This window comes from Perognathus longimembris, chromosome 21, assembly GCF_023159225.1.
Source record: "Perognathus longimembris pacificus isolate PPM17 chromosome 21, ASM2315922v1, whole genome shotgun sequence".
Taxonomy (NCBI): domain Eukaryota; kingdom Metazoa; phylum Chordata; class Mammalia; order Rodentia; family Heteromyidae; genus Perognathus; species Perognathus longimembris.
In genome coordinates, this window is record NC_063181.1 from 28,663,196 (window position 1) to 28,690,410 (window position 27,215).

The 27,215-nt window shown below is 38.3% G+C and overlaps 1 protein-coding gene and 1 long non-coding RNA gene across 2 annotated transcripts in view; both read right to left on the reverse strand.

Moving 5' to 3' along the window:
* Positions 1-27,215, reverse strand: part of Snx25 (sorting nexin 25) — a 95,148-nt gene that overhangs the window by 67,228 nt on the left and 705 nt on the right. The window lies entirely within an intron of this gene.
* On the reverse strand, positions 1,821-23,645 carry LOC125339624. Its single transcript, XR_007208570.1, has 3 exons — positions 23,223-23,645; positions 13,377-13,385; positions 1,821-1,832 (listed from the first exon to the last, which is right to left on the reverse strand). It is a non-coding gene; the product is annotated as an uncharacterized LOC125339624 (long non-coding RNA).

A 27,215-nucleotide genomic window follows, 5' to 3' on the forward strand; every position in this document is an offset into this window, starting at 1 on the left:
AACAACAAAATAAAATATCAACTGAGTGCTGGTAGTTCACACTTGCAATTCCACCTACATGAAAGGCTAAGATTGGGTGAACTGTAGTGTGAGGCTATCCCACCCAGAGAAGAAAAGTTCATAAGACCCTTGACTCAACTGACAGGTGTAGTAGTTCATGCCTGTCATCCTAGCTACCTGACATCAGGAGGCAGCAATTCCAGGCCAATTTGGGCAAATGGAGTTCAAAAGATTCTATCACAACAGTGGGAAGCTGCACAAGACTATGCAGACTATGCGAAGCCTGAAACAGGTGGACACATGTCTAGGCAGAAGAAAATACATTTCCAAAACAATCAGCACAAAAAAAAAAAAAAAGGCAGGAGGTATAGCTCAGCAGTAGATCTCTTGCCTAGCAAAGGCAAGATCCTGTATTCAAACCCCAGTTCTGAAATAATAAGGAAATGCCAACTAAGACTTTTATATTATAAAACCTGGTACTGCCAAAGGAGTTTTTAAAAAGCACTAAATACTTACAAAACCATTTGGTGTAAACCAACTGTACAACTCATGGAGCGGGGAGGGAAGAGGCTGGGGAAAACAAGGGAGGAGTAACAAGTTGAACAAGAATGTACTTACTGCCTTACATATGAAACTGTAAACCCTCTGTAATTCACTTTGACAATAAAGGGGGGAAAAACGCAAAAAAGAGTACTAGATGCATAGCTCAGTGTTATAGCATTTGCCTTGCATGTGCAAAGTCCTAGGTTCAATCTTCAGTACCACAAAAAAAAGTGACAAGCTATTGAAAATTAATTTTTCTTTATAAGTATGCTTGAAGTCAGATGCTGGTGGCTCAGACTTGTAGCCCTAGCTACTCAAGAGGCTGAGATCTGAGAATCGTGGTTCAAAGGCAGCCCAGGAAACTCTGTAAGACTCTTATCTCCAATGAAACTACTCAAAAAAGCCAGAAGTGGCACTCAAGTGGTAGAGCACTTGCCTTGAGCAAAAGAAGCTCAGAGACAGCACCAGGCCCAGAGTTAAAGCCCCAGGACTGGTGGGGGGGGGGGAGTATTATATATGTATATATACACACATATATGTATACACACACTTAAATAAGGTTTTTTAATTTTTAATTTTTTTCCTGGGGCTTGGACTCAGGGCCTGAGCACTGTCCCTGGCTTCTTTTGGTTCAAGGCTAGCACTCTACCACTTACGCCACAACGCTCCTTCTGGCTTTTTCTATATAGTGGTGCTCAGGAATCAAGCCCAGAGCTTCATGTATAAGAGGCAAGCACTCTACCACTAGGCCATATTCCCAACCCTAAATGAAAAGTTTTTTTAAGCACAAATACCAAATTAATAAAAGTTGATTCTTAGATGGGCATAAATATTAGCCAGTCCTGGGACTTGGACTCAGGGCCTGAGCACTGTCCTTGGCTTCTTTTTGCTCAAGGCTAGCACTCTGCCACTTGAGCCACAGCGCCACTCCTGGCCATTTTCTGTATATGTGGTGCTGGGGAATTGAACCCAGGGCTTCATGTATACAAGGCAAGCACTCTTGCCACTAGGCCATATCCCCAGCCCCCAATATTTAACTTTTTATTCTCTATAATCTGTATAATAGCAAATAATGTTTAAAATTAATATTATAGCCATACTGCTTGGAATTTTTAAAATAATAAAAGGAAAGATTATGTACAGAATTAAAATACCATTATCTGGTGGGTAAGGCATTAATGAAAATAATAGTTGATTATACACAAAGTGACTAAAAGCACATAAAATGTAATTGGGGCCTACTCGATGGCCTGGGAGAACGTAATTAAAAATGTTAAAAACTCGAAGCCCTTTTAGTGTCTAAGGAAACTACCAGTGGTTGATCAGCATTACTATGTCACTAAGGAGATCTAAATGGCTATCTCTACTATTGCCCTCATCCAACAAACAAGCATAAGGAAATCACTTTGTTCCCAAGCATATCACATGAGCACAGCTGCAGTTAATTCCCTGCCCTAGGTCACCCAATTGGGAGTAGAGAATTTCTCATCATTGGCTTAGTTTCATTGTCCTTGGGACAAGTGCCAGCAGTGTCATTGCTGTTCATGTTCATTGTTATTAAAAACAAAAGGTCATAGCTTTAAGATTTCTTTAAAAACAAACCTTAAAATGTATGTATTACACCAACAAAAGAAAAGACATATTCTTAGGTTATAATTCAACATATAACGTTCAGTACTTTCTCATGGAATTAAAAAATGTGATCATAAACTAACCAATGCATTTTATGATACTTTCAAGAAATAAAATTATGGGCTGGGGATATAGCCTAGTGGCAAGAGTGCCTGCCTTGGATACACGAGGCCCTAGGTTCGATTCCCCAGCACCACATATACAGAAAACGGCCAGAAGCAGCGCTGTGGCTCAAGTGGCAGAGTGCTAGCCTTGAGCCGGGAAGAAGCCAGGGACAGTGCCCAGGCCCTGAGTCCAAGGCCCAGGACTGGCCAAAAAAAAAAAATAAAAATAATAAAAATAAATAAATAAAATTATATGGTCAGAGGGCTGGGAATGTGGCTTAGTGGTAGCGTGCTTGCCTAGCACGCATAAAGCCCTGGGTTCGATTCCTCAGCACCACATATATAGAAAAAAGCCAGAAGTGGCGCTGTGGCTCAAGAGGTAGAGTGCTAGCCTTGAGCAAAAAGAAGCCAGGGATAGTGCTCAGGCCCTGAGTCCATGCCCCAGGACTGGCAACAAAAACAAAACAAATTTTAAAAAATTATATGGTCAGTAGATTTTATTCTAATTTTTTCATTATTTCATTAAAAATTGAGGAAATGATAAGTATTGTATTTTTTAGTTTTTTTAAACATCAGACATATTTTTAAAGCTTACAAAATTTCTAGGTAATCTTTAATTGCATTAAATATTTCTTTTCTTTTTTTTTGGTTGGTTGTGGGGCTTGAACTCTGGGCCTGGGCTGTCCCTGAGCTTTTCAGCTCAAGGCTAGCACTCTACCACTTGAGCCACAGTGCCACTTCCATTTTTCTGGTGGTTAACTAAAGATAAGAGTCTCACAGGGGCTGGGGATATGGCCTAGTGGCAAAAGAGCTAGCCTCGTATACATGAGGCCCTGGGTTCGATTCCCCAGCACCACATATACAGAAAACGGCCAGAAGTGGCGCTGTGGCTCAAGTGGCAGAGTGCTAGCCTTGAGCAAAAGGAAGCCAGGGACAGTGCTCAGGCCCTGAGTCCAAGGCCCAGGACTGGCAAAAAAAAAAAAAAAGAGTCTCACAGAATTTCCTGTCTGGGCTGGCTTTGAACCATGATCCTCAGATGTTAGCCTCCTTAGGAGGTAAGGATTACAGGTGTGAGCCACTGGCACCTGGCTTGAATTAAGTATTTAAGGCGGCTGTACTACCAATTAATGGTTCTAGTTTTCCAAGTATAACTATGGTAGCTTTAGTGACCAGTACTTGATAAAAACAAAACAAAACACTTAGCTGAGAAAGTTCTAAAATGAAAAGTCTTCAAGGGCAAGGAGAGAAAGAGGTATAAATGTGACTGACATGTAGTGTATGTGTTGCGCACACACACACACACACACACACACACACACACACACGGGCTTGAACTCAGGGCCTGGCACTCTAGCTTGGCTTTTTTTATTTCAGCTGGCACTCAAGTCCAACCTTCTATTTGACTGCTTATGGAGTCTCATAGATTTTCCTTCCCAGGCTGGCTTTGGACCAGTCAAATCTCAGCTACCCAAGTAGCTAGGATTACAAATGTGAGCTAAAGTTTGCATGCTAGGAAATAAAGGCTTGGTTCCCATTCTGTGGGAGGTGGTAGAATCTTTTGGAGGTGGAGTGGGAAGTAAAAAATCATTGAGTCCATTGGAAGCATGACCTTGAAGACAATATAGAGAGCTCACACTCCTCCCTGTCTCCCTCTGCTTCCTAACCACCATGAAGTAGTCTGTTTCCTTGACTACAAGCTACCACCATAATTGCCCACAAACCCAAAGGCAACAGAACAAGTGACAATTGACTGGAATCCAAAACCTTTCTCCCTATCCTTGACTTATCTCAGTGATTTGTTACAGCAACAACATACTTTGTAAAACAGCATGCATATCTGGAACACATTACAACTTCCTTCAAAACTGTTAATTTAAAAATTCATTTTTCTTTTTTTTCTCTCTCTGGTTATGGATCTACTGCCTCTTGCCATATGTTTGCAGATTTCTTTTAGCACCTCATTTGAAAAATTTATAACTAATCTATAAACATACGTTTGTCACTACTGACTGAATCTAAATAAGGCCTCTGATATCTTTAATTTTAAAAGGGAAGAAGGAAATTAGAATGGTGGTTGCCAGGAGACAGAAAGCAATTTTTTAATGAGTATAGAGTTTCAGTTTTATAAGATTAAGACTTAGTGAGGTGGATAGAGTTGATGGTTACAAAGCTTTATGAATGCATTTAATACCACTGTGCTGTACAATGAATGTTTAAAATGGTAAATTCTATGAGTATTTTGTCACAATAAAGAGAAGGCTGGTTCACAAGTAAGATTTTTAATTTTTGCTCATTTAAAGCCCTGTTATATTTTGTCAATCTGATTTTTCAGTCTGGTTCTGAATTTCACACACACACATACACCTCCTCCCTTAAGGTGTCACTAAGCTTTATCAGAAACAAAAAAGTTCTTATCCTTATCACCACAACAAGGCCTGACAGAAAATAATGAAGGAGAAGACAGAATATTAAAAATAGGACATAATGGGCCAGCCAGGGATTGAGGCTGAGTGAGGCCACTGGAGCCACAAATTTGAGATTCGCTTAGACAAGATACTAGACTAAAAAAAAAAAATCAAAAACAAACACAACAGGCACTGTGGTACAAGGCTCTAATCCTAGCACTTAGGAGACTGAGACAGAAAGATCTTAATCATGAGTTCAAGTTTAGCTTGACTACACATTGAGACCCAGTCTCTACGTAAATAAATAAAATTCTTAAAAAGAATTGAAAGAAAAAAAAACAGAAACCTAAAAGTCCTAGGCCAAAAATAACTGGGTCACTATGCGCAGAGTTCCTTTTTTATCTTTCTGGTTTCTAGAGTTATGGTTTTGGTATATATTCCAGGTTGGGCTGGAATTGAAAATGTTGCCTAGGCTAGGCTAGCCTCAAACTCATAAACCTTGGACTCTCAAGTGGCAGGACTGCAGGAATATATCACCAAAAGTGACTATAAATTCTTAAGAATTTAATATTTAAGTGATCATGGTGGCTAACATCTGTAATCAGGACATGTTCCTGCATTCAGGATGCTGAAATCAGGAGAAATGAAGCTGAAAGCCAGCTCAGGAAAAAAGTTCAGGAGACTCCTCTATCAAAAGATTGGCATGATGGCATGCACCTATAATCCTATCTATGTGTCAGGCTGAGATCAGGAGGACCATTGCTCAAGGCCAGCCCAGGCACAAACATTTTCAAGATTCCATCTCAACAGAAGCATAATGATAAACACCTGTCATCCATAGATTTGAAAGCAAATGTCAGTTTCTGCTGTCCATCAAGGCACAAAACTTATTTCTTAGGTAAAGCCTACCTCTCCCTGACAATTGTAATAAGGAGGTCAGATCTGGCAAGCACCATCATTGGCTGTTGAGGGGTGTCAGATTGACTCCATCTCAGTTAAAGAGAGCAGAAGCTGACTCCATCTTCACTAAGCTCTCCCCTGCCCCTGAGCCTCAGGGTTGGGAGTGTGCCTTGTCTGCTCAGAATCCAGGGAAGTTCCCCTTCACTATGATAAGACTGTGTAAACTGCTTGACCACCTGAGGCATGGAAGGTTCAAGGAACATTCAAGGTTAAACCTGTGCCTGCATCATGTGAGCCCCACCAAATCCATGTGCCAATTCTAACTAGAATGATAGGTTGGTTCAAACAGATACTATGAGACAGATTGTAACTCCATTGGCCACCTGCGTGTGACCTGGCATGCTCTGTAAGTTTTGTAACCTCACTGGCCACCTGCGTGTGGCAGGTTTGACTATGTGATGTTGCCTTTATAATCAGGCCTGGAAGGCCGCAAGTGGTCACCGTTTCAGCTGGGTTGTGGCCCTGGCTGGTCGGTTCACTTTTTACTTCCCCAATAAATCCATCCTTTTATCATCTTTTTGCTGGAGACTGAGTGGTGGACTCTTGGAGGAACCAGGAATCCCCTCCCTTGTGGGGGTGACTCCATTACAACAATCACTTTCCTAAAATGCTGGAATGAGGAAAAGATGAAAGTAAAGCATGTGATCTTCTCCTAGAAGTTATAGGAATCTTCAATATCATAATCTGACCACGTGGGGCTGGGAATATGGCCTAGTGGCAAGAGTGCTTGCCTCATAATCTGACCACTTCATTTTTGCTTTAAGGTCTTATCAATACGGCAATATTAACTTTGGTGAGCCAGACCATTATTATGAAAAACAAAGACAAAAACTCTTCTATTTAATTAAAACAAAGAAAACTTTTCTTCATTTTAATGTTAAAATACCTTAAACTTGACAAGGTCATTTTTTTAATCATTCAGAGTAAGTTCTCTAAAAGAAGAAAAATAAGAAATTTCAATATATAAGTGTGTTCGTTTTTAAATGTTTTCCAAACACAGGATAAAACCTAAAAACATTTCTGAAATGTAACCCAGTCTTCAACATCAAGAACAGATGTTATATCCATAAATCCTGAATACTTAGCAACTTTTCAGTCAATAGACATAATGCAATCAAATGTCTTTTTGTTAAGGCTTAGGAAACCATATCCACCAGAGAGTAACCATGCAAAGAAATCTGCGTATTTGGACACCACCAAACAACTAAACAACCAAGGATTGTCTAGAACCAAGCCTATACATACACCTACATTATCTTTGTTCCTACAATGATATCTGCTTTCTCAGTGACTTTGCAGACAATCAATTGGCTATTCTTCTCCAGCCTATTCCCTTCTCAAATAAGCAGATGCTTGTTTCCCTTCTTTCTGTATCTATTTTAAATATCTGTCTGTTTCATTTTTTAAAAGAAAAATAGTTGTATGGAGTTCAAGGGGTGATAGGTATACAGCTCCCTTACAAAGACAAATACAAATTGGCCATTATCATCACTCAACCACATGGAACTGTGTCATGTGGCTGAGACTTACCAAGGATTCTGAGCATCTGACAATCCACTGTGGTCTCATGACTAACATTCTCACTATTAAACTATATTGTTCTCAAAATAGTCTTTTAAGGACAATAAAGGAGTGAAGGAAGGTTGTGACCACTGTACTGATATATGTTCCGATTCTTATTAAAATAAATACAAATTAAAAATTTTAGGTAATATCTCCAACTAATTCAATGTTATTACACACTGGAGTTTACAGTTTACTGGTGGGCCAAACTGTGAATCATGTCTGACCCAAGGGCATCTAGTCTGCAACTATTCACTCACATAAAGGACTTGGCAGAATGCCTGGCAGACAGCAGATGAGTATAGCTGTTATCAATCATAAGACTTAAAATGTTACCAACTGTCAAGAAAGTTGGTTTATTGGATAGATGGACAACCGATAACTGAGTCTAAAGGCACAAGAATGGTGGAAAAGAAGCAGGAAAAAAGGGTTGAAGAGTTAAGCAAAGGGAATTTCTTAAGACGCATAATGTACCATTTGCAAGTATTTTTGCAGTTGCTTTAGAGAAGAAAGTGCACATTTCCTGGAGATGTTCTACTGAAGATGTTCTACTAAATCAAAAGCTAAAGAATATCTTCTTTTCCTCAGTAATAAAAAAAATTGTCAAACAGTTATACTAAAAAGTGATTGACCATATGGGGAGTTTTATATTGACAGAAAAAATAGTGTACTTATATCTCCTCCTACTTTTCCAATAAAAGTTTTAAAATTCACATTAAATTTATATCTATGACAGAAAATATAAAATTAAACATATTGAAATGTTTGATGTATGTACATATAGTATAATATTGAAATCAGGTTAAACACATCTGTCACCTCAAACATTTGTAATTTCTTGATGATGAAAACTTAGAAGTTCTTCCTTTAAACTGCACATAAATAGTACATGCCTGTAGTCCCAGGAAGTTGAAGAAGTTCAGGAAGCTGAAGGAGGATCACTTGAGAACATGGGTGAGGCAACACTGTGAAACCATACTTAAAAAAAAAAAATCATCTTGCTTTTTGAAATAGGCACATTATTGTATCTATAGTCATCCTATTGGGCAATAATAGCACAACAGAATTTCACCTCTAAGCCACACATTAATTTCCACTTTAAATACCTTAAAGAGAACTTAACTTTTGAAATCCTTTCGTGTGTGTGTGTGTGTGTGTGTGTGTGTGTGTGTGTGTGTACACCAGTACTGAGCCTTGAATGAAGGCATAGGCACTGTGCCTGAGCTTTTCATTCAAGATTATTGCTCTACCACTTTTACCACAACTCCACTTCTGGCTTTTTGGTGATTAATTGATGAAAAGAGTCCATGGACTTTCCTACATGGGCTGGCTTGGAACAGTGATCCTCAGAGAGCAGCCTCCTCTGTAGCTAGGATTACAGGCATGAGCTTCTGGCATCTCAATACACTGTCTTTTTAAAATACTATTTTCAAGTATATAAAAAGAAGATGAATTCTATAAAACATGATAGAGGTCAAGGATTAAGCTGAACCATAAAATCACCATCCAGAAAGATAACTATTGATATTCTGCTGCATTTACTTCTTGTTAATATGTTCAACTCATACTACTAAACTTTGGGCAAGTTATTCTGTCCCTCAATTTTCTCATTAAATATAGAGAACACCTACTATTTAAGGTCAGCATTAGCATTAATGAACTGACACAAAGTACAGCAATGTCTGAGAACACACTGATAACTGTAAATTATTATCAGTACTTTTTCTATCTGTATACTTTTAAAAGGAAATTTAGAATCAATTCTATATTTTTAAAGGCTCACAAAGGTTCGACAGCTTTGTGCATGCGATCATATATTGATGATATTTATTGAAATGAACTCCAAGAAAAAGAAACAAAGGTTATATTTTTCCTTTGTTGCTGCTTTTGTTTTCTGTACCTTTTGTTATGTTTATAAGTTTATCTTTTGAGGGGAGGAAAAGGGGGAGCACAGACATGGTGGGACAAAGGGTGAACAAATGCAGCAGTGAGGCTCACTAGACACTGTGTTGAAAATGAACTGTACAACAGGTGTAGCTGAAAGCAAGCAGGTGTAGAGAAAGCAAGGGAAGGGATGACACTGTTCAAAGAGAAATGTATTCATAATCTGATTTATGTAACTGTAACCCCTCTATACATCACCTTTACAATAACAAAAACCTTAAAAATAGTATTGTACTATGTGCATCTTTTCTGACTTAAAATATATGACTTGTGCCATAATTCAACTATTCTCTCATTCTACATTTAGTTTTCTCCATGATTCTTTTGTTCTAAATTTAAAACATTTTCATTTCTATATTACTTGTCTACATATAACAATTTCAAATATTTTAAGAAATCTTAAAGTATCTGTGAGATATATAGTTGTACTGGATTCTAATGTAATTTAAAGAATGTAATGCCTCAAGAACTTTCTTATACTTCAGAAAGAGTCTTACATCAACTGGTAAAAAGCTAAAGGAACAAACAAGGGTGAGGAAGTGGGGAGAAGAAGACTGAGCTTTTCTAGCTTTTGATCATAAACTATGTATAGGTACCTGAAAAACATCTCTTTCTAGCCTATTCTCCCAAAAGTGTACCTCTAGACAGAAAATGAAAGACACAGGCACCTCTAAAGAGCAAGTGAGTGAGGGCTTTCTTTATAGTAAAATAAAGCCAGTTCAGCCTCCTGAAGCATAAATCCCTAACAAGATTTTTACCTGGTGAATTAGATCACTAGCAACTTATGTAGCTTATTACACCATTTATCAAAGTTCATGCTGTATTCAGACTAAAGGCCAAGCCTTCCTGTGTGTATCATGTAAGAATCAAGAGTCTGTGTATATTCATAATGAAAGACAGTCATCTCTTAAGAAAAGGCCTGAGACTAGATCCTAGGAAGGAATATGAAATCAATTCTTTCCTCTAAACAATCATGAAATTCAAATGAACTGCACACTAGGACATAGTCCCTATATAATTACTATGGTTAAAAACATATGACATCATATTATAGTGGGACTCAAAGCAAGAAAGGGCAAGGCTGTTATTGATGCTTTGCAATTAACTTGCTAAATTATACTGAACATGTCCATTTCTTCACTTCAGTTTGAAATAATGTCAGCACTATTTAAATTATTACCATGGATTCCAAAGAAGTTAGTGCATGTAGAACTACTTAAGGGAGCTGGAAATGTGGCTTAGTGGTAGAGTGCTTGCCTAGCACGCATGAAGCCCTGGGTTTGATTCCTCAGCACCACATTAATAGAAAAAGCCGGAAGTAGCACTGTGGCTCAAGAGGTAGAGTGCTAGCCTTGAGCAAAAAGAAGCCAGGGACAGTGCTCAGGCCCTGATTTTAAGCCCCAGGACTGGCAAAAAAAAAAACAAAACTACTTACAATTACAAATCATTACACAGATAGGGTTTTCTATTATGCTTCCAAGTCACAGTCTAATTTTTTCTAACATTTCCTTTCCAAAGAATGATTATAGCATAATTACAGAGGATTGATGTCTTTTCATATTTGCAGATTCTGTCACAAGGAGATCCCTTTAGAAAAGGTTCTTGGGATTAATCTGCTTTCTAAAAGAAAAATGAATATTAACACAAAGGAAAATTCTCTACAAACTTATCAGTAGAGGCCAATTTTAAAGTAAGTTAATAATATGTAGAAATGTATTTCCCATTTAGTTGAAAAAATTACACTTTGGGGGGGAAAACATGTTTTATTTCTTAGATACAAATATTAAGATCCCTAAAAAATATGCTCCACTTGATTAAGAAACACTTAAGTATATTTAAACCAATCCCAGATTTGGAAACAGAAATTATAACAAGCACTTGAAAATACACAGGCATACAGTTGTATAAATTCATATGGATTGGTAAATATAGAATGCCTACTGGGACTGAAGCAAAAGAATGAAAAAACAAAACTGGCTTAGAAAAAGGTCATCAAAAACACATTAGCCTTTTGCATTCATAAAAATAGTTTTCATGATAAAAATTCTGTAACCATTTTACTATTGGCTTCAATTGCAATTCTGAGGACATGTAGTTTCTATAATAAGAGTTGTATTTCCACCAATTCATTCAATTTTCTAATATTTTCTGAGAAGTGAGTTCTGTGTGCCTGACACTTTGTTGGATACTAGAGAGACCAGAGCAATACATTATATGTTCTGTGTTCAAGGAGCTTAGTTTGCACTTAAGGAAACTCACAGTCAAGTCACTAATGGGCCATAGTATTGAGACATTGTGCTTACGAATTCTAATAGTATTCCTATTCTGTGATCCTCTTTACATTTTATTCTCCATTTTACATTTCATTCCACATCTATTCTACATTTCATTTTACATTTTATTCTCCATCTATGTCACAGAATGAAGCCACTCAAAAGTGCAATCAATCCATGAAATCATTTCATAAGAATCTTAAGATTTACATATATTATTTTTTCATAAGTGATACTACTGAACACAAATGATGAAGGAACTAGAATATATCCCCGTTTGAAAGCTTTCTATAAAATACAATAACTAGGATCACACAGAATTCCTTTTCTTTTCACTGTTTCATCACTTATTACTGTCCTAATACCACAATACTCTTTAGCTATTGCTTGATTGGATTTTGAATAAAAACTAGTGATAAAACATTTAGGGTTTAGTTTAAAATATATAACAGTAATTTTATTTATTGTAACTTTTATTTTATAGTCCTCTTGAAATAACAAACTTGAGTCCCATGAAAAGTAACTTAGATCTCTCTCTCTCACTTTCTGTCTCACTCTCTCACACACACATACATATCAACATATCATACTGAGATGTATGACATGAATTACTATAATAAATACAGGATGTATTATAGAAATACAATTTAACTGAATCTATTCAATAAAATATCCAATACTAGATGGAGAGCATAAATAATAATTTCTTCCTTTTTTTTTTTCCTTTGTCCAGTCATGGGCCTTGGACTCAGGGCCTGAGCACTGTCCCTGGCTTCTTTTTGCCCAGGGATAGCACTTTACCACTTGAGTCACAGCGCCACTTCTGGCCATTTTCTATATATGTGGTGCTGGAGAATCAAACCCAGGGCTTCATGTATAGGAGGCAAGCACTCTTGCCATTAGGCCATATTCCCAGCCCCTGATTTCTTCCATTTTATCTAAAATAAATGTGCATTTTGAAGACTAAAATCTCTCAAGAAATAAAAAACTTAAAGAAAAGATTGCCATTAAGACAGACCTTTGTGCAGCAGCCAGTCTACCTCTGCACAGAGAGGATTGAAAACTGTGTATTTATATGTGTAACTATATAAACATGTATGAATATTCCAAGGGACTCTGGATGTCATTTGTTCCTGTTCACCTGAGGAAAACCACTACAGCTTGAACAATGTTTCAAAATCACCTGACAAAGTTGTTTAAAGGTAGATTTCTAGACCCTTTTAAGATACTTAACTCAGAAAGTTTAGGACATGTGTTTAGAATAAGTATTTTTTCACCAGAATTGCTAAATCACTTCTGTAATGGAGGAGGAGAAGGGGGAGGGGGAGGGGGAGGGGGAGGGGGAGGGGGAGGGGGAGGGGGAGGGGGGAGGGGGGGGGGAGGAGGGGGAGGGGGAGGGGGAGGGGGGAGGAGGGGGAGGGGGGAGGGGGGAGGAGGAGGAGGAGAGGAGGAGAGGAGGAGGAGAAGGAGGAGGAGGAGGAGGGGGGATATTTTTAAATCAGGAAGATTTAAATTTAATGAAAAGGAGAGCATTCATTCTAAGTAAATTGGGAGCAAAAATCACAAAAGATTTATTTATAAGTGACTTCACTGAAATGATAATTATAAATACTTCATTATCCCCTGACACTTTTGAATATTTTTCTACAAAAATCCCTTCTACAATGACATTAACAAACCATTAATCATCTCTTAAAAAGCAAAAAAAAAAAATCTGTTCAATTAGTAGTTTTAAATACAGCCTTTGAATTGAAAAAAAATACAATTTCTGTAATGGTCTACACTGTGTACAGGACCCAAATACACCATTCTTGGAAATTTAACATGAATGAAACGTACTTCCTGAAAAAGGAAGTTTTATACACTTTGGTGTGAGAATATAAGTGCAGTTATTATAGAAGAAAAACATGGAGGCCATCAAAAAACTAAAAACAGAACTACTCTATAATAACTTTCCTTAACTTTACTTAGTAACTAACTTTACTAATACTGAGTATATACCTAAAGGTATCAAAGTCAACATACAGTAGAGATATTTGCACATTTATGTTTATCATGGCACTATTTACAATAGCCACATAATGGAATCAGACTAAGTACCCATCAACAGATGAAAAAAGAAAACATTGTGTGTGTGTGTGTGTGTGTGTGTGTGTGTGGTATACCACACTATAGTGTGTGTATATGTGTACATATATGTGAGAATGTCATAAAGACAAAGGAAACAATGTCATTTTTAGGAAAACGGATCATGTTAATCAAGATAAGCCAAAGAAAGAAAGACAAGTATGACATGGGACTATTAGGGAAGGGAAGAAGTTGAAAAAGAGAAAGTAGAAGACCAAGATAGGGTAGAGATATAACAAAGCATGCCATATGCATGTCTAGAACCATCACAGTGAAAACCATTTATTTGTACAATTAATATGTAATATATTTATATTTATAAATATTCCTCTGAAGCAAGAAAAAGTCTTTTCCCAACATCTAATTTTGATTGCACTTAATGAGTTAAACTATTCAAGACAAGTATAGTAAATATCTGAAATGACAGTGACATGGGCAGAGGTAGGCTACAACAAAACAGTCAACAGACAGCAATCTCCACCCTACCTACCTATCTTTAGCCTCTCATATTCCCTATTATTTCATAATAAACAATCTAACTTTCCCTTTGGAGCCAATTCCTTCAATCCAAAGTGAAATAAGTAGAATGTGAAATATCAGGGCAGATCACAGCTACACAAGTCCTTGACTTCTTCCACAGCTCTCATCTCATCTCCTTTACGCTTCAGTCACCCATCCCCACAGGCACTCATCAGACAGGGGACCTCCAATCTATTTGACCCTTTTCTCTAGACTCTCAACTCCTTCCTGTCTTTTTGCTCTGACCGCTACTGTATCAGGCAATGCCCAAAGCTATCTGCTATTCACAGGTCTGTCACCTATGGCAAATCACATAATATCTTTAAACCAGCTTCCTAATTCATAAAATGGGAATAATAGTGACTATCTCATGAAACAACAGTTAGGATTAAGTAAGTATGCAAAGTACTTAGTATACACTAACGGCTCAATAAATGCTTTTCTGCTATTCCATCCAAAGATTTTTTTCCAAACCTTCTACTTTAAAAACCACTCTCTAAGGTATGTCATCCTCCTCACTATCACTAATTATTTTAGTTTTGCCTTTCACTTTCCAAGATACTACCTGGTTTGCAGCATCTTAATTCCCTGGTAACAAACTATGAAGTTTTCTTTGTGCTCCAGTTGCCTCTCTGTCTCATATTCAGTTTAAATCCTCTCTCTCTCTCTCTCTCTCTCTCTCTCTCTCTCTCTCTCTCTCTCTCACACACACACACACACACACACACACACACACACAGAAAGAGAGAGAGAGAGAGGAGCATGTGCACTTCTGATCTTGTCTGCACAGAAAGGGCTCTATCACTCAGCCTCTATCTAAGAGGTTTGTTTTTTGTTAGTGGTGATGGCAGTGGTTGTGGGGCTTGAACTTGGGCCTGGATTCTGTCCTTGAGCTCTTTTGTTCAGGGCTAATACTCTATCACTTTTAGCCATAGCACCACTTCCAGTTTTCTGGTAGTTAAATGGGGATAAGAGTCTCACAGACTTTTCTGCCTGGGCTGGCTCTGAACCTTGATCCTCAGATCTTGGCCTCCTGAGAAGGTAGGACTAAGAGGCTTGAGCCACCAGCTCCCAGATTTATTTAAGAGATTTGGGTCCCTTCCTCTCTCTCTCTCTCTCAACAAATGATAACAAAAGAATTCCTGTAACACACATACCACTCTATTCTCTAAATTCTGCCTCTCTCCTTTCCATCTCAGCCAAGCCTCTACATAATGCTTCTGCTTCCTCATCTTCTACTCACTATTTAACCTAAGTGCATGCCATTCTGCCTCCAAGTCCACTTTTACCTCTCTGTCCTAAGCCCCAAACAATATTGGCATGGGTCTACAACAGCTCCAAGTTGCCAAATCCAGAGGATGTCATTCAAGCCTCCTCCTTCTGGTCCAGATCTAGGCTCCACCTGACACTGTTGAGTAAAGTGTTTATTTATTTTGACTCAACAGTCTCCTTCCTGTCTAAATGACTGACGTAAGCCAGTCCAAAATTCTGTTGCCATTGCCAACAATTTGTTAGGAATGGGCACTTGCCCAAACCTGGCCAATGAGATATGAGAGGAACACTGCCAGGGACATTTCTAAGAACATTCTCCTTGTACCAAACATTCTTCATTTCCTTATTTTCAAATGGGTACCATCCAGTGTGGTTGTGGTTCTCAAAACTGATGAGAGCCCAAGGAACTCACAGGGGAGAGGAAAAGACAACATATTCAGAGGAAAGTGTGGAGAAATAATCTTGATACCACTCCATGTTCCCTACCTGAATCCTTCCTTACTCAGAGCCTATCCTACCTCTGCATTATGTGTTATTTCTTAATAATAATAAATTTCATTATTTTAAGAAAAAGTATGACATACAGAGTTAAACAATGTCTTTACTATGGGATTTCTCAAAATCTTAATACAATACTGCACTCTATAAAGCTTCAGAAATGGGTTTTTTTTTTCAAACTTGTGAGTTCTACAAACTTCTTTTTTTCCGTGTTTTGAAGTGGACTTAAAACAATTTCCAAGGATTAAGCATTAACTCTTTTTAGCTATCTTTCTTTTCTTTTAGTCTATTTATATATATATTTGGGAGAGTAAGAGGAGGCACTGAAGTGGAGTGACAAATGGTGAGCAAATGAAGCAATGGTACTCATTGGGCACTATATTGAAAATGAACCTATATGACTTGTATGTGGGGATAGGAGGGAAAAACTGGGAAAAAGCAAAGGAAGGGGTGACATTGTACAAAACAGAAATGTACTCTTTATCTGACTTATGTACATCACTTTTTTTTTTTTTTTTGCCAGTCCTGGGGCTTGGACTCAGGGCCTGAGCACTGTCCCTGGCTTCTCTTTGCTCAAGGCTAGCACTCTGCCACTTGAGTCACAGCGCCACTTCTGGCCATTTTCTGTATATGTGGTGCTGGGGAATCGAACCCAGGGCTTCAAGTATAGGAGGCAAGCTCTCTTGCCACTAGGCCATATCCCCAGCCCCTGTACATCACCTTTTTAATAACATTCTTTTTTATTTAAAAGAACTCAATCCTCAGGAATTGGTTAATCCAATCATGTGATTAATATGTGATGGTTAAACTCAATAGGAGTTCCATATTAAAAATTGTTTGCCTTGGGAAGGAAGGAAGGAAGGAAGGAAGGAAGGAGGGAGGGAGAGCGGGCAGGCAGGCAGGCAGGCAGGCAGAATTAAGCATTAATGTATCAAAGTTCCAGAAACTCTGAGAAGAGATCAATTGTGTGACTGACTTATGAGAGAGAACAGTGATGACAGACAAATATAGGCTTACAGAGAATCACTGGAATTCTAGGAGGTTCTCACTTATAATGCTAGATGGAGTTTCACATTGTAAGTCAACTCTAGTGATATCTTATAGGCTTCCTGGATTGATGGATTAAATGGGATTCTCTGGTCTTTACCCAGATGCAGCAGGAAAATAAAAAACAAAACAAAACACCCTCCCTTGACTAATAAGGATTGTCATGAGCATAGAAGAGGTAGATATGACATCATTTAAGTTCATTATGAAATCTGCATAGTGGTATCAATTCCTACACAAACCTTAAAGCCACCCCCAAAATTCCCAAGTAGTTTAAAAATAAATCTGAATCATGTGAGACTAACTTTTGCTAGACAAAAGGTACTAAAGTAGGTAGGTGTGTAGGCTCACAAGTAGGAGGAACCAAGGTTTAACTCATAGTTCTTCTTTATTTGCTTTGTAGCTGAGGCACATTTAGCCTTTTGAAACCTTAGTTTTTCTATCTGTGAAATGAAAATTTCAATCTCCACATTACATGGCAGGGTAAAATTTAAATTTGATAATATACCTGTGTAATTACTAACTGCAAGTACAATGAATAAAAAGTTTATACTAATTACTAAGGCATTTGCTTTAAGGCATTCACATTACAAATCCCACAGTACATATATCTGTCTACTATATTCATAATGATGGACTACAGCTGAGTAAAGAACACGTGGACACCAGACATCTACAATCCTTGAAATCAACGACAGGACCAACAGATACCTGTCTCAAATGCTTCTCTTGTCAGTGGCTCATGACTATGTGTCTATATTGATAATTTGAACAGCTCAAAAATTATGTTGCAAATATCCAAATGTCCCTTGTCAGAAAAAACGGTTCCCCACCTCTGGCTCAGAAATGATATAAATTAAACCGAGGCTATAGAAATATCTCCCGAATCCATCAAGAATGTTATACATACTATAAGCAAACGGCAAAGATGGTTTTGAAATTCAAAATAAGTATTACTTGCTTTAAGAGGGCATGTAAAGTAACTATTCCCTGTAAAACACAGATTTCATACAAATTTTTTCCAGCTGTCTCCAAAGAGGAGATCAAAACACAATGTGACCAACCCTGTAATACAAGTTTCCCTGACCATCAAAATGATTCTTTTTTCTTTCTTTTTTGGCCAGTCCTGGGCCTTGGACTCAGGGCCTGAGCACTGTCCCTGGCTTCTTCCCGCTCAAGGCTAGCACTCTGCCACTTGAGCCACAGCGCCGCTTCTGGCCGTTTTCTGTATATGTGGTGCTGGGGAATCGAACCTAGGGCCTCGTGTATCCGAGGCAGGCACTCTTGCCACTAGGCTATATCGCCAGCCCATCAAAATGATTCTTTTTTTTTTTTTTTTTTTTTTTTTGCGCCAGTCCTGGGCCTTGGACTCAGGGCCTGAGCACTGTCCCTGGCTTCTTCCCGCTCAAGGCTAGCACTCTGCCGCTTGAGCCACAGCGCCGCTTCTGGCCGTTTTCTGTATATGTGGTGCTGGGGAATCGAACCTAGGGCCTCGTGTATCCGAGGCAGGCACTCTTGCCACTAGGCCATATCCCCAGCCCCTCAAAATGATTCTTGAAGTACAACTTTTCACTAAAAGAAGCCAAGGTTCTGCCAGGCACCAGTGGCTCACACCTGTAGAGGCTGAGATCTAAGGATTACGGGTTGAAGCCAGCCTGGGTAGAAAAGTCACTGTGAGACTCCAATAAACCACGCAAAACCACACGTGGTGCTGTGTCTCAAGTGATAGAACGTTATCCTTGAGCACAAAGGGGCTCAGGGACAGTGCCCAGGCCCTGAAGTCAAGCCCCACAACAGGAAGGAAGGAAGGAAGGAAGGAAGGAAGGAGGGAGGGAGGGAGGGAGGGAGGGAGGGAGGGAGGGAGGGAAGGAGGGAAGGAGGGAAGGAGGGAAGGAGGGAAGGAAGGAAGGAAGGAAGGAAGGAAGGAAGGAAGGAAGGAAGGAAGGAAGGAAGGAAGGAAGGAAGGACCCACCCGAAGTTTTTTGGGGACAAACAACTAGTTCCAGATAGGAATGGGGCTTATGCAAACGTGAGGTAATCATTATATCAGAAAACTTTCAAAGACCACTAGAGTCATGTCAAAGGACTTGTAAGCCAACTTGACAAGGTTTCTATTGGCCAAAGATTGGACAATAGAAGCTTCAAGAAAGATAATAAACAGGCCATGATGGTACATGCCTTTAATCCTAGCTCTCAGAAGGCTGAGGCAAGGCGATATCATGTTCAAGGGCAACTTGGACTATGTATCTCAAAAGAAAAAAAAAAGATAACCTACCAAATTTTTAAACCCAGGAATTTGTAATAATATTTAACATACACACTAAACTGGGCTATCAGAGGATGACAGGGAACCAACATAACATCTTGGAAACATTTTCTTCACTTTTCTACATGAACTGACCACTATGAAACTAAACAATAGGTGATTAAAAGAGCTTCTCTTTTAAAATTATTTATACCAATCAATGAAAAATAGGCAGGTGCTAGTGGCTCACACCTATAATCTTATCTAATGAGGAGGCTGAGATCTAAGGATTGTGGTTCAAAGCAAACCTGGGCAGAAAAGTCCCCGAGACTCCTAACTCCAATTAACTACTAAAGGAAGGAAGGGGGGAAGGGGAGGAAGGGGAGGAAGGAAAAGAAGGGGAAGAAGAGGAGGAAGAGGAGGAAGGAGAGGGAAGATGAGAGGGAGGAAAGGAAGGAGGGAGGGAAGGAGGAATCAGAAGTAGAGTTGTGGCTCAAGTGGTAGAGCACCATAGCCTTGATCAAAAAAGCTAAAAACAACAGCACAGCCCTTGAGTTCAAGCCCTCTTCCCCTTCTTAAAAAATAACATAGTCTGTGGGTTCGGCTCCAGAAGACGAAAGATATGTAATTATGGGAGATGGGAGACGGTGGTACTTCAGGAGAAAAACAAATTTAAAAAACTAGCTGTAGTGGCACAGCTCCCTCCAATATGCTTCAGGAAATAAGAATGAACACAAGTGATCTTATTATAGAATTGTGGAGGAGGTGGCAGGGGAGGCAGTAGGGTGTGCAAGGGGATGAGTTCCTGTAGGAACAGATAGGAGTAAATATTTTAGTTACTATTACTTTGGGCAAGCTCACTCAGGCATGCAGACATGAGGAAATTCATTTCCTTTAGAAATGGATATTTGTAAACTAATTTCCCAAAATGTATACTCAATGTTAAAGTAGGAGGTTTATTAAAAAGATCCTACTAGCCTAAACAGGTTCATACATAGTATACTATGTATACACTTTGGACCCAGAAGCATTTTACTTCAAGTTACTTTATTTTTCTTTATATCAGCTTGTGACTGTCCATGAATGGAAATCTCAGGATTACAATTCGCTAGGACTAGGCAGTGCCAAGAGCAGCAATAAAATGCAGGCTCCCCTCAGGAACAGAGGCACACCTCAAGTTCCTAGCCACCTTCTCCCAAAGCCACATAGTAGAAGGCTAACAAAATATGCCCTCATTCATTAGTTTTGTAGAATGTTCCACTGTTCTCGGAGAATCTATAGAAGCATACCCCATGACTAAAGTTGAGTGTGACTTGGACCTAAACCCTGGCTCTCAGGGTATCCAGGAAATGCTAATAACTTTCTCATTCAATCAATCAACACTAAATTAAAAAGTAACCTAACAGTAAAAAGCAAAAATACAAGTTATAAGCTTGCATTTTTTCTTGCATAATAAAGTTGTCACTTTCAAACAAAACTCAAGTTTTTGTGCAATCATTTAAGTATTAACAGCCTTTCCCAGAAACTACCATGTCTGAGCCCTCAGCAACAAACTTGCTGAGTCACCACTTTAGTACAACTGTCTGCAGCATTTTGATTACAAAGCATACGTTTTTAAAAATCTAGGACACTTCCTATCCCCAAAATAATACCATTTGGAAATGAAAACAGATATTTTTAAGCTGGCAACATCAATTACCAGGGTGACATCTTACTATACTCCCTTAGCAAAACTAGATTAAGATTCAAGAGAAGTAGAAATTAACTCACCAGAATGAAGAAGGCTCAAAGTATGATGTTCACATCTCAAGACTTCAGTCTGTCCATTTGTGAATAGGACTTTTGGGTTGGGACTGAATGTATTGGTTAAAAGTAGTATTAGGACATTGGACAATTCTGATGAACCTATGTGTAATGGTAACCAGTGATATATAACATCAAAGAAAGATGTCGATTACTCTTGAAGTGCTGATTGCTTCTTGTTTCCAGCCACATAACTCCACAGACTCACTTTTTTAAAAATTTTATCCCAACAGCTCTACAGTAATTCTCCCTTTAAGTACAGACTAATTACATTTACATTTGACTAAAGCCAGTTATGAAGTTACTTCTCTCATACCATACTCTCATGCTCAGGAAATATCAACAGCTGCCATGCATAGAAGAGTTCTCTTGTTACTTGAGGACTGCCACAATCTGGCCAAAGCTACCTGTCCAATCCTAACTCTCGCTGACCCATTTCCCATACTCACTGGCAATTCAACTCTCTAACGGTCCATTTACTCTGTCTTTAAACCAGTGATCCAGATTCTTTTAATAAATGATAAATGCATATGTATACATTTGTGTATATGTGTGTGTATATGTATATGTACATATTACTTTCTTTAGTCAGTTTTTCTAACTTCAAATACGCATTATTTCCTAGAATACATTTTGATTGGCATTTTTAAATGCCCCATGATTTCTTCCTACTTTGAAGTTATTACTATTCATATATAACTTAATTTTATGTTTATCAAGCTTCATAACAAGAATCAAGAGAAAGTATTTCCCTTATGTGTAATCACTTTTCACAAATCAAGATGTATCAAAAATATGTCCTCTTGGATGCATATTTGCATTTGGTTGTATATGTGTAAATATTCTACAGCAACTATAATTTGTGGATGCATATAGGAAAGGAAGGTTTTCCACTGTATTTTGATTTTACCACTTGGTTACATTAACATATAAATTTAATTATTAGTAATAGAATGAGTTTAAAGTGCAATGGTTCTTGTACCACAAAGAACTAAGTAAGATCCTATAATGTTATGAGTTTTTCAAAACTCACCTTCCTCAAAAAATGGTGTCAGTGGCTCATGCCTGTAATCTTAGCTACACAGAAGGCTGAGATCTGAGTATTCCAGTTCGAAGCCATCCTGGACAGAAAAGTCAATGAGACCTTTATCTCCAATTAATCAGTTAAAAAGCTGAAAGTATCCGGGTGCTAATGGTTCATGCCTGTAATCCTAGCTACTCAGGAGTCTGAGATCTGAAGATCATGGTTCAAAGCCAGCCAGGGAAGGAAAGTTGGTGAGACTCTTATCTCCCATTAACCACCAGAAAACTGGAAGTGGAGCTGTGGCTCAAGTGGTAGCGTGATTGCTTTGAGCTGGGGAGCTCAGGGACAGTGCCCAGGCCCAGAGTTCAAGCCCATGACTGGGGAAAAAAAAGTTGAAAGTGGCGCTATGGCTCAAATGGTAGAGCTCTAGCCTTGAGAAAAAAAGCTAAGGAACAACATCCAGGCCAGAGTTCAAGCACCAGTAAAAAGTAACCCAAATTTTCCATTATAACTAAATCCCCTAGATAAAATGCAAATAAATATTATAAAGACAGTAAATGTACAAAGCCATTATTCATTATTAAATCACCAAGGACTAAGTTTATCACATTAGCATAACAAAGGCACAAAGAGCCTATGTATAGTCTCCCTAATTCCTGTCTTTTCCTTCCCTCTCAAGTAACAAAATTAAATTTGTTTTACTCAAAGAACATTTGTATTGGTAAATGAACCCATTTAGGAATTCTAGAAGTCCAAGCCAAGTACAGCGGTGGATCACTGTATGAATGTTTTTACTGTGTCTATAAACATCTGCCTCTGATTCAGGCTTCTCAATCATTCTAATCTAAGCCTGAGAGGAAGGACAGGGAATACTCCTGTTCACCTTGGAAACTTCCCCAACACCACACCACTGTGCCAGGCACTTACAAACTTACAATTAATCAAGCTCTTAATATTACCTATTACAAGACACTGACTCTTCCCTAGGAAACTGGTTAAAACTGAAAATCTGAAAATGTCAGTTGAATTCTTAAAATTATTCTCATTAAAATCAGCCTACTCAGGCTGCAGGTATGGTTCAAGAGATAGAACATTTGCCTAGCAATACAAGGCCCTAAATTAAAAGCCAAAAATACAATAAAATCCACCTACTGATCACAAACTATAGTCTGATACTGGTAACAAGAAACTAAGAAGATCAGAATATGAGATATATAGCAGATACTCATTAAATGTTTATTAGAGTTGGTAAACTTCTTGAACTCTTCTTCTTTCTTCATATAATCAAAACTTTTATTTTTCCATATACTATTAACCATCCAACTTTTGTGGACTCTGTTGTATGAGCCATCCAGTTCCCATTAATGGCTAGTTTACTTATGAAAAGCAAATCAAGAAATACTTAAAGTAAAAAAATGTTATGTATTTGAGGTAATTATATATTAATTAGCTTTTTAATTATTCTACATTTTTCATAATACATACCACCCTACACCCTATAAATACAGTTATAAATTAATTTACAATGAAATTTTTGAACTATCTAGTAAGCCATGACTTTTCCTTTTCCAGAGAAAATTTTGAAAAAGAAGTTATTCTCTCTTTACTTTCCTATCATCAAAATGCACGTATTTTCCTTATTTCCAATATGAGTTGGACTTTGACTAGCTGCTCACATAATGATAAAAAGATTTCCTCACAGAAATGGAGGGACAAAGAGTGGATAAATGCACATGTACCAGTGATCTATACTACTTATGAAGACAGGAAGGAAAAACTGGAAGAACATGAGGCAAGGGGTGACAATGTCCAAAAAGAAATTTACTCATTACCTAACTTATGTAACTATAACCCCTCTGTACACCAACTTTATAACAATAAAAATTAATATTTCCTATTTGTAGCTCTACCCTTGCTCTATTCTCGGTTGGATCAAGTGCCAGAATCAAGCACCTGGGACCAGTTAATCTGAGGCACAGACCCAAGCAATTTAATTGGCCTAGCAGAATACTAAAGTATGAAATAACCTTGGCCTAGAAGAAACACCACTGCAACCCACTCAACAAAGCTAAACAACCATATCACACTAGAACAAGCTCTGAGTAAACTGATAAAATATCCAAGTTTTTCTAAAGGTTTTCTAAAATTATGAAGACTTTGATATTTAGACTAAAAATACCACTGAATGTTTGAGACAAAACTTTTATATGGGGTTAAAAACTATTTTAACTACTTAATCAGTAGTGGTTCTCAAGTAAAATCAAAGCCTTTACATAAAGAAGAAGTCCAATAGATACTAGGATTAATTGGAGGAAAAAAACCTAGTTTAGTGATAACAACACACACACACACACACACACACACACACACACATTTTCCCCCTCAGTAACACACTTGAGCTTTCAGCTCCTATTAAGTATAAGAGATAATAGTAAATTGTAGGTCTTAACTCTATGGCCTTTACTACTAATAACTATACTGTAAAGTATTCAGAATCATCAAAACATTCTTTGTCCCCTAAATTTAGGCTTCTCTAGTTGCCTATTTTTAACAGTATATGCATTGCTCTCTCCACATAAGAATTACAAAAAAAAAAAAAACTGGGAAAAAAGAATAGAAAGATAGATAACAGTGTCTGCCATATTGAACTCTAGACAAGATTTCAAAACATACTACTTATAAGAGTAAAATATTGTTTGCCAGTCAGGAAAGTATTTCTTCTTTCTTGCATAGGTGGTGCACACCTGTAATCTCAGATATTCTGGAGGCAAAGACAAGATTTCAAAATGCACTACTTACAAAAGTGAAAGATTGTTTTCCAGTCAGGAAAGTCTTTCTTCTAGCTTTCATAAGTGGTGCACACCTGTAATCTCAGCTATTCTGGAGGCAAAGGCATGATTGCAATTTAAGACCAGCCAAGTCAAAAAAGCAAGCCATCTTGGGGCTGGGAATATGGCCTCATGGCAAGAGTGCTCCCCTCATGTACATGAAGCCCTGGGTGCGATTCCCCAGCACCACATATGTAGAAAATGGCCAGAAGCTGCGCTGGGGCTCGAGTGGCAGAGTGCTAGCCTTGAGCAAAAAAGAAGCTAGGAACAAGTACTCAGGCCCTGAGTTTAAGGCCAAGGACTGGCCAAAAAAAAAAAAAAAAGCCATCTCAAACAAAACAAGCCATGGTGCTACACACCTGTAATCAAAGCTAAGAAGGAGGTACATGTAGGAGGAGCTCCATCTGAGGCCCAACTGGTACAAAAACACAAAAACCCTATTTTTAAAATAAGGCAAAAAGGATTGAATACCAGGCTCCAATAGTATAGGACTTTCCTAGCAACCACCAATCCAGAGTGAAAAACTCAGTACCTCAAAAAAAAAAAAAAAAAAAGGAATAAAAAGGGATTCTTTCCTTCCCCTTAAATTGAAATTTCTGTAGAGAAGGAGTCAGTTATCCTAAGAAGTTCCATTTGGCTCACTGCTTAACAGACTCCTCCTCCACATATGTTAGTTGACCCATCTGGTCCAGTGCCTATCCCCACAGAACAGATACTTTATACTACACCACATGTTTATGTGTCTCATCTTTCCATTCATAAAGAAAAGAACATTTTTAAAACACAAATTACTACAAATGCCACAAAATATTAGCTTGACTAAATGGCACCAGTACCATAAGGAAAACAGAATTTTATGTGAATACACATTTCAATTCTAAGTAATGCACAGCTTTGAAACTAATTTCCTAATGACTTATTTTCTTATCTAAAGCTATTAGAGAAATTCAAATTCAAAAGGCACAATCGTCACTTTCTTTATATTTCATCTTTTCTCTTATCTGAAATCTTCAGATATTATACCTAAGAGGAGATATATGCTGCTTATTTTCCATCACTTTTCAAGCGTTATTTCCTTTAGAAAGCCATATCTCAAAATGGCAAAACAAATTTTATCTGTAGAGAGCCAAATCTATTAAGTTGGGGAGTTGGGGAGTGGTAACTCAAAATGGGAGGCTTCCAGGCCCTCAGAGGTGGACTTAAATACTATGACTTTGATCCTGATCTCACCATTTAAACTATCCTTGCTCACAAGTCACTCTTATTTATTTCAGACGTATTTATCACTATACTAAAGTCATTTATTTACTTATTTAACGAATTTTTTTTTAGTCTGGTCCCACACAGGAATACATTCTCCAGAAAAAAATAGTAAAATTGCGATTTGATTCAGTCTCAGCTTCCACAACACCGAAGAACTTGATTCATACAAGATGCTCAACAAATATGTACTGAATGAATAATGACTTCTTAAAATATTTAAGAATTGGTACATCTTTTGCAGATCTATAAGAAGAATGATGTTGAGGTAAAATTTTTGAAGTCTATCCCTGTAGGGAAAAAAAACCACAATAGAAGGACCACATTTGCTCACCAACTCTTGCTGAATTAGAGACGAAAAACCTTTACAAGTAAGGATTTAAGCGAAATAAACACAATTTATGCTTGAGACTACTGAAGTGTTCTATACTTAATACCAAGAATCATTGATCCACTTACTAAGTGAGGGTGCCTGCCTGCCTACCTACAATCCTTCAGTCGTGATCTCAACACCATTCTGAACTGACACACTGGGATGCTTTCTTTTTCTTTCTTTCTTTTTCAGTTTCATGACAGGATCACTGGGTCTGAGTTCATGTTACAATAAATCCTTATGAGAAAGGAAGGAGGGAGGTAAGAGAAAGTTTGACACTGGGGGAAAAAATGCAATTTAAAATAGTAATTTCCTACATATCTTAACCACCTCCCTAATGTCCTAGATGCCAGCTTTCCTTTCTTTGCCAACTACAGTGTTTTCTGGCGTTCCGTTTTTAAAATCACACACCGTCGGGGGCTGCAATGGGGCTGCGTTACTACTACTTACCAACAACATGGTGGAAGACAGCCCGGTGTGGGAGGAGGTGTACAGGGACCGGGAATGTGGGGTACTAGGTAGGTAACCTAGCTAAGTTTCCCCGTCTGTAAATGGTCAGAAAGTTCTCTCCCACCGAGAGCTGCTGGAAGAGCCCAATCCGATCCGGGGAGTGTTGTGACCCCAGTTCCCAGGCGCCGCGCCCGCTGCACAGCCACACCGCACGTTTGGCTTCAGCTCTGTAGGTTGTGGCTGTGGACTGTGGATGAGTAACCACAGAGCCCAGTGCGCGTCGGCAAAGCCCGGGGAGCCCGGAGCCCGGCCGCGAGGGGCGTCGCTCCCACCCCCTCCCCAACC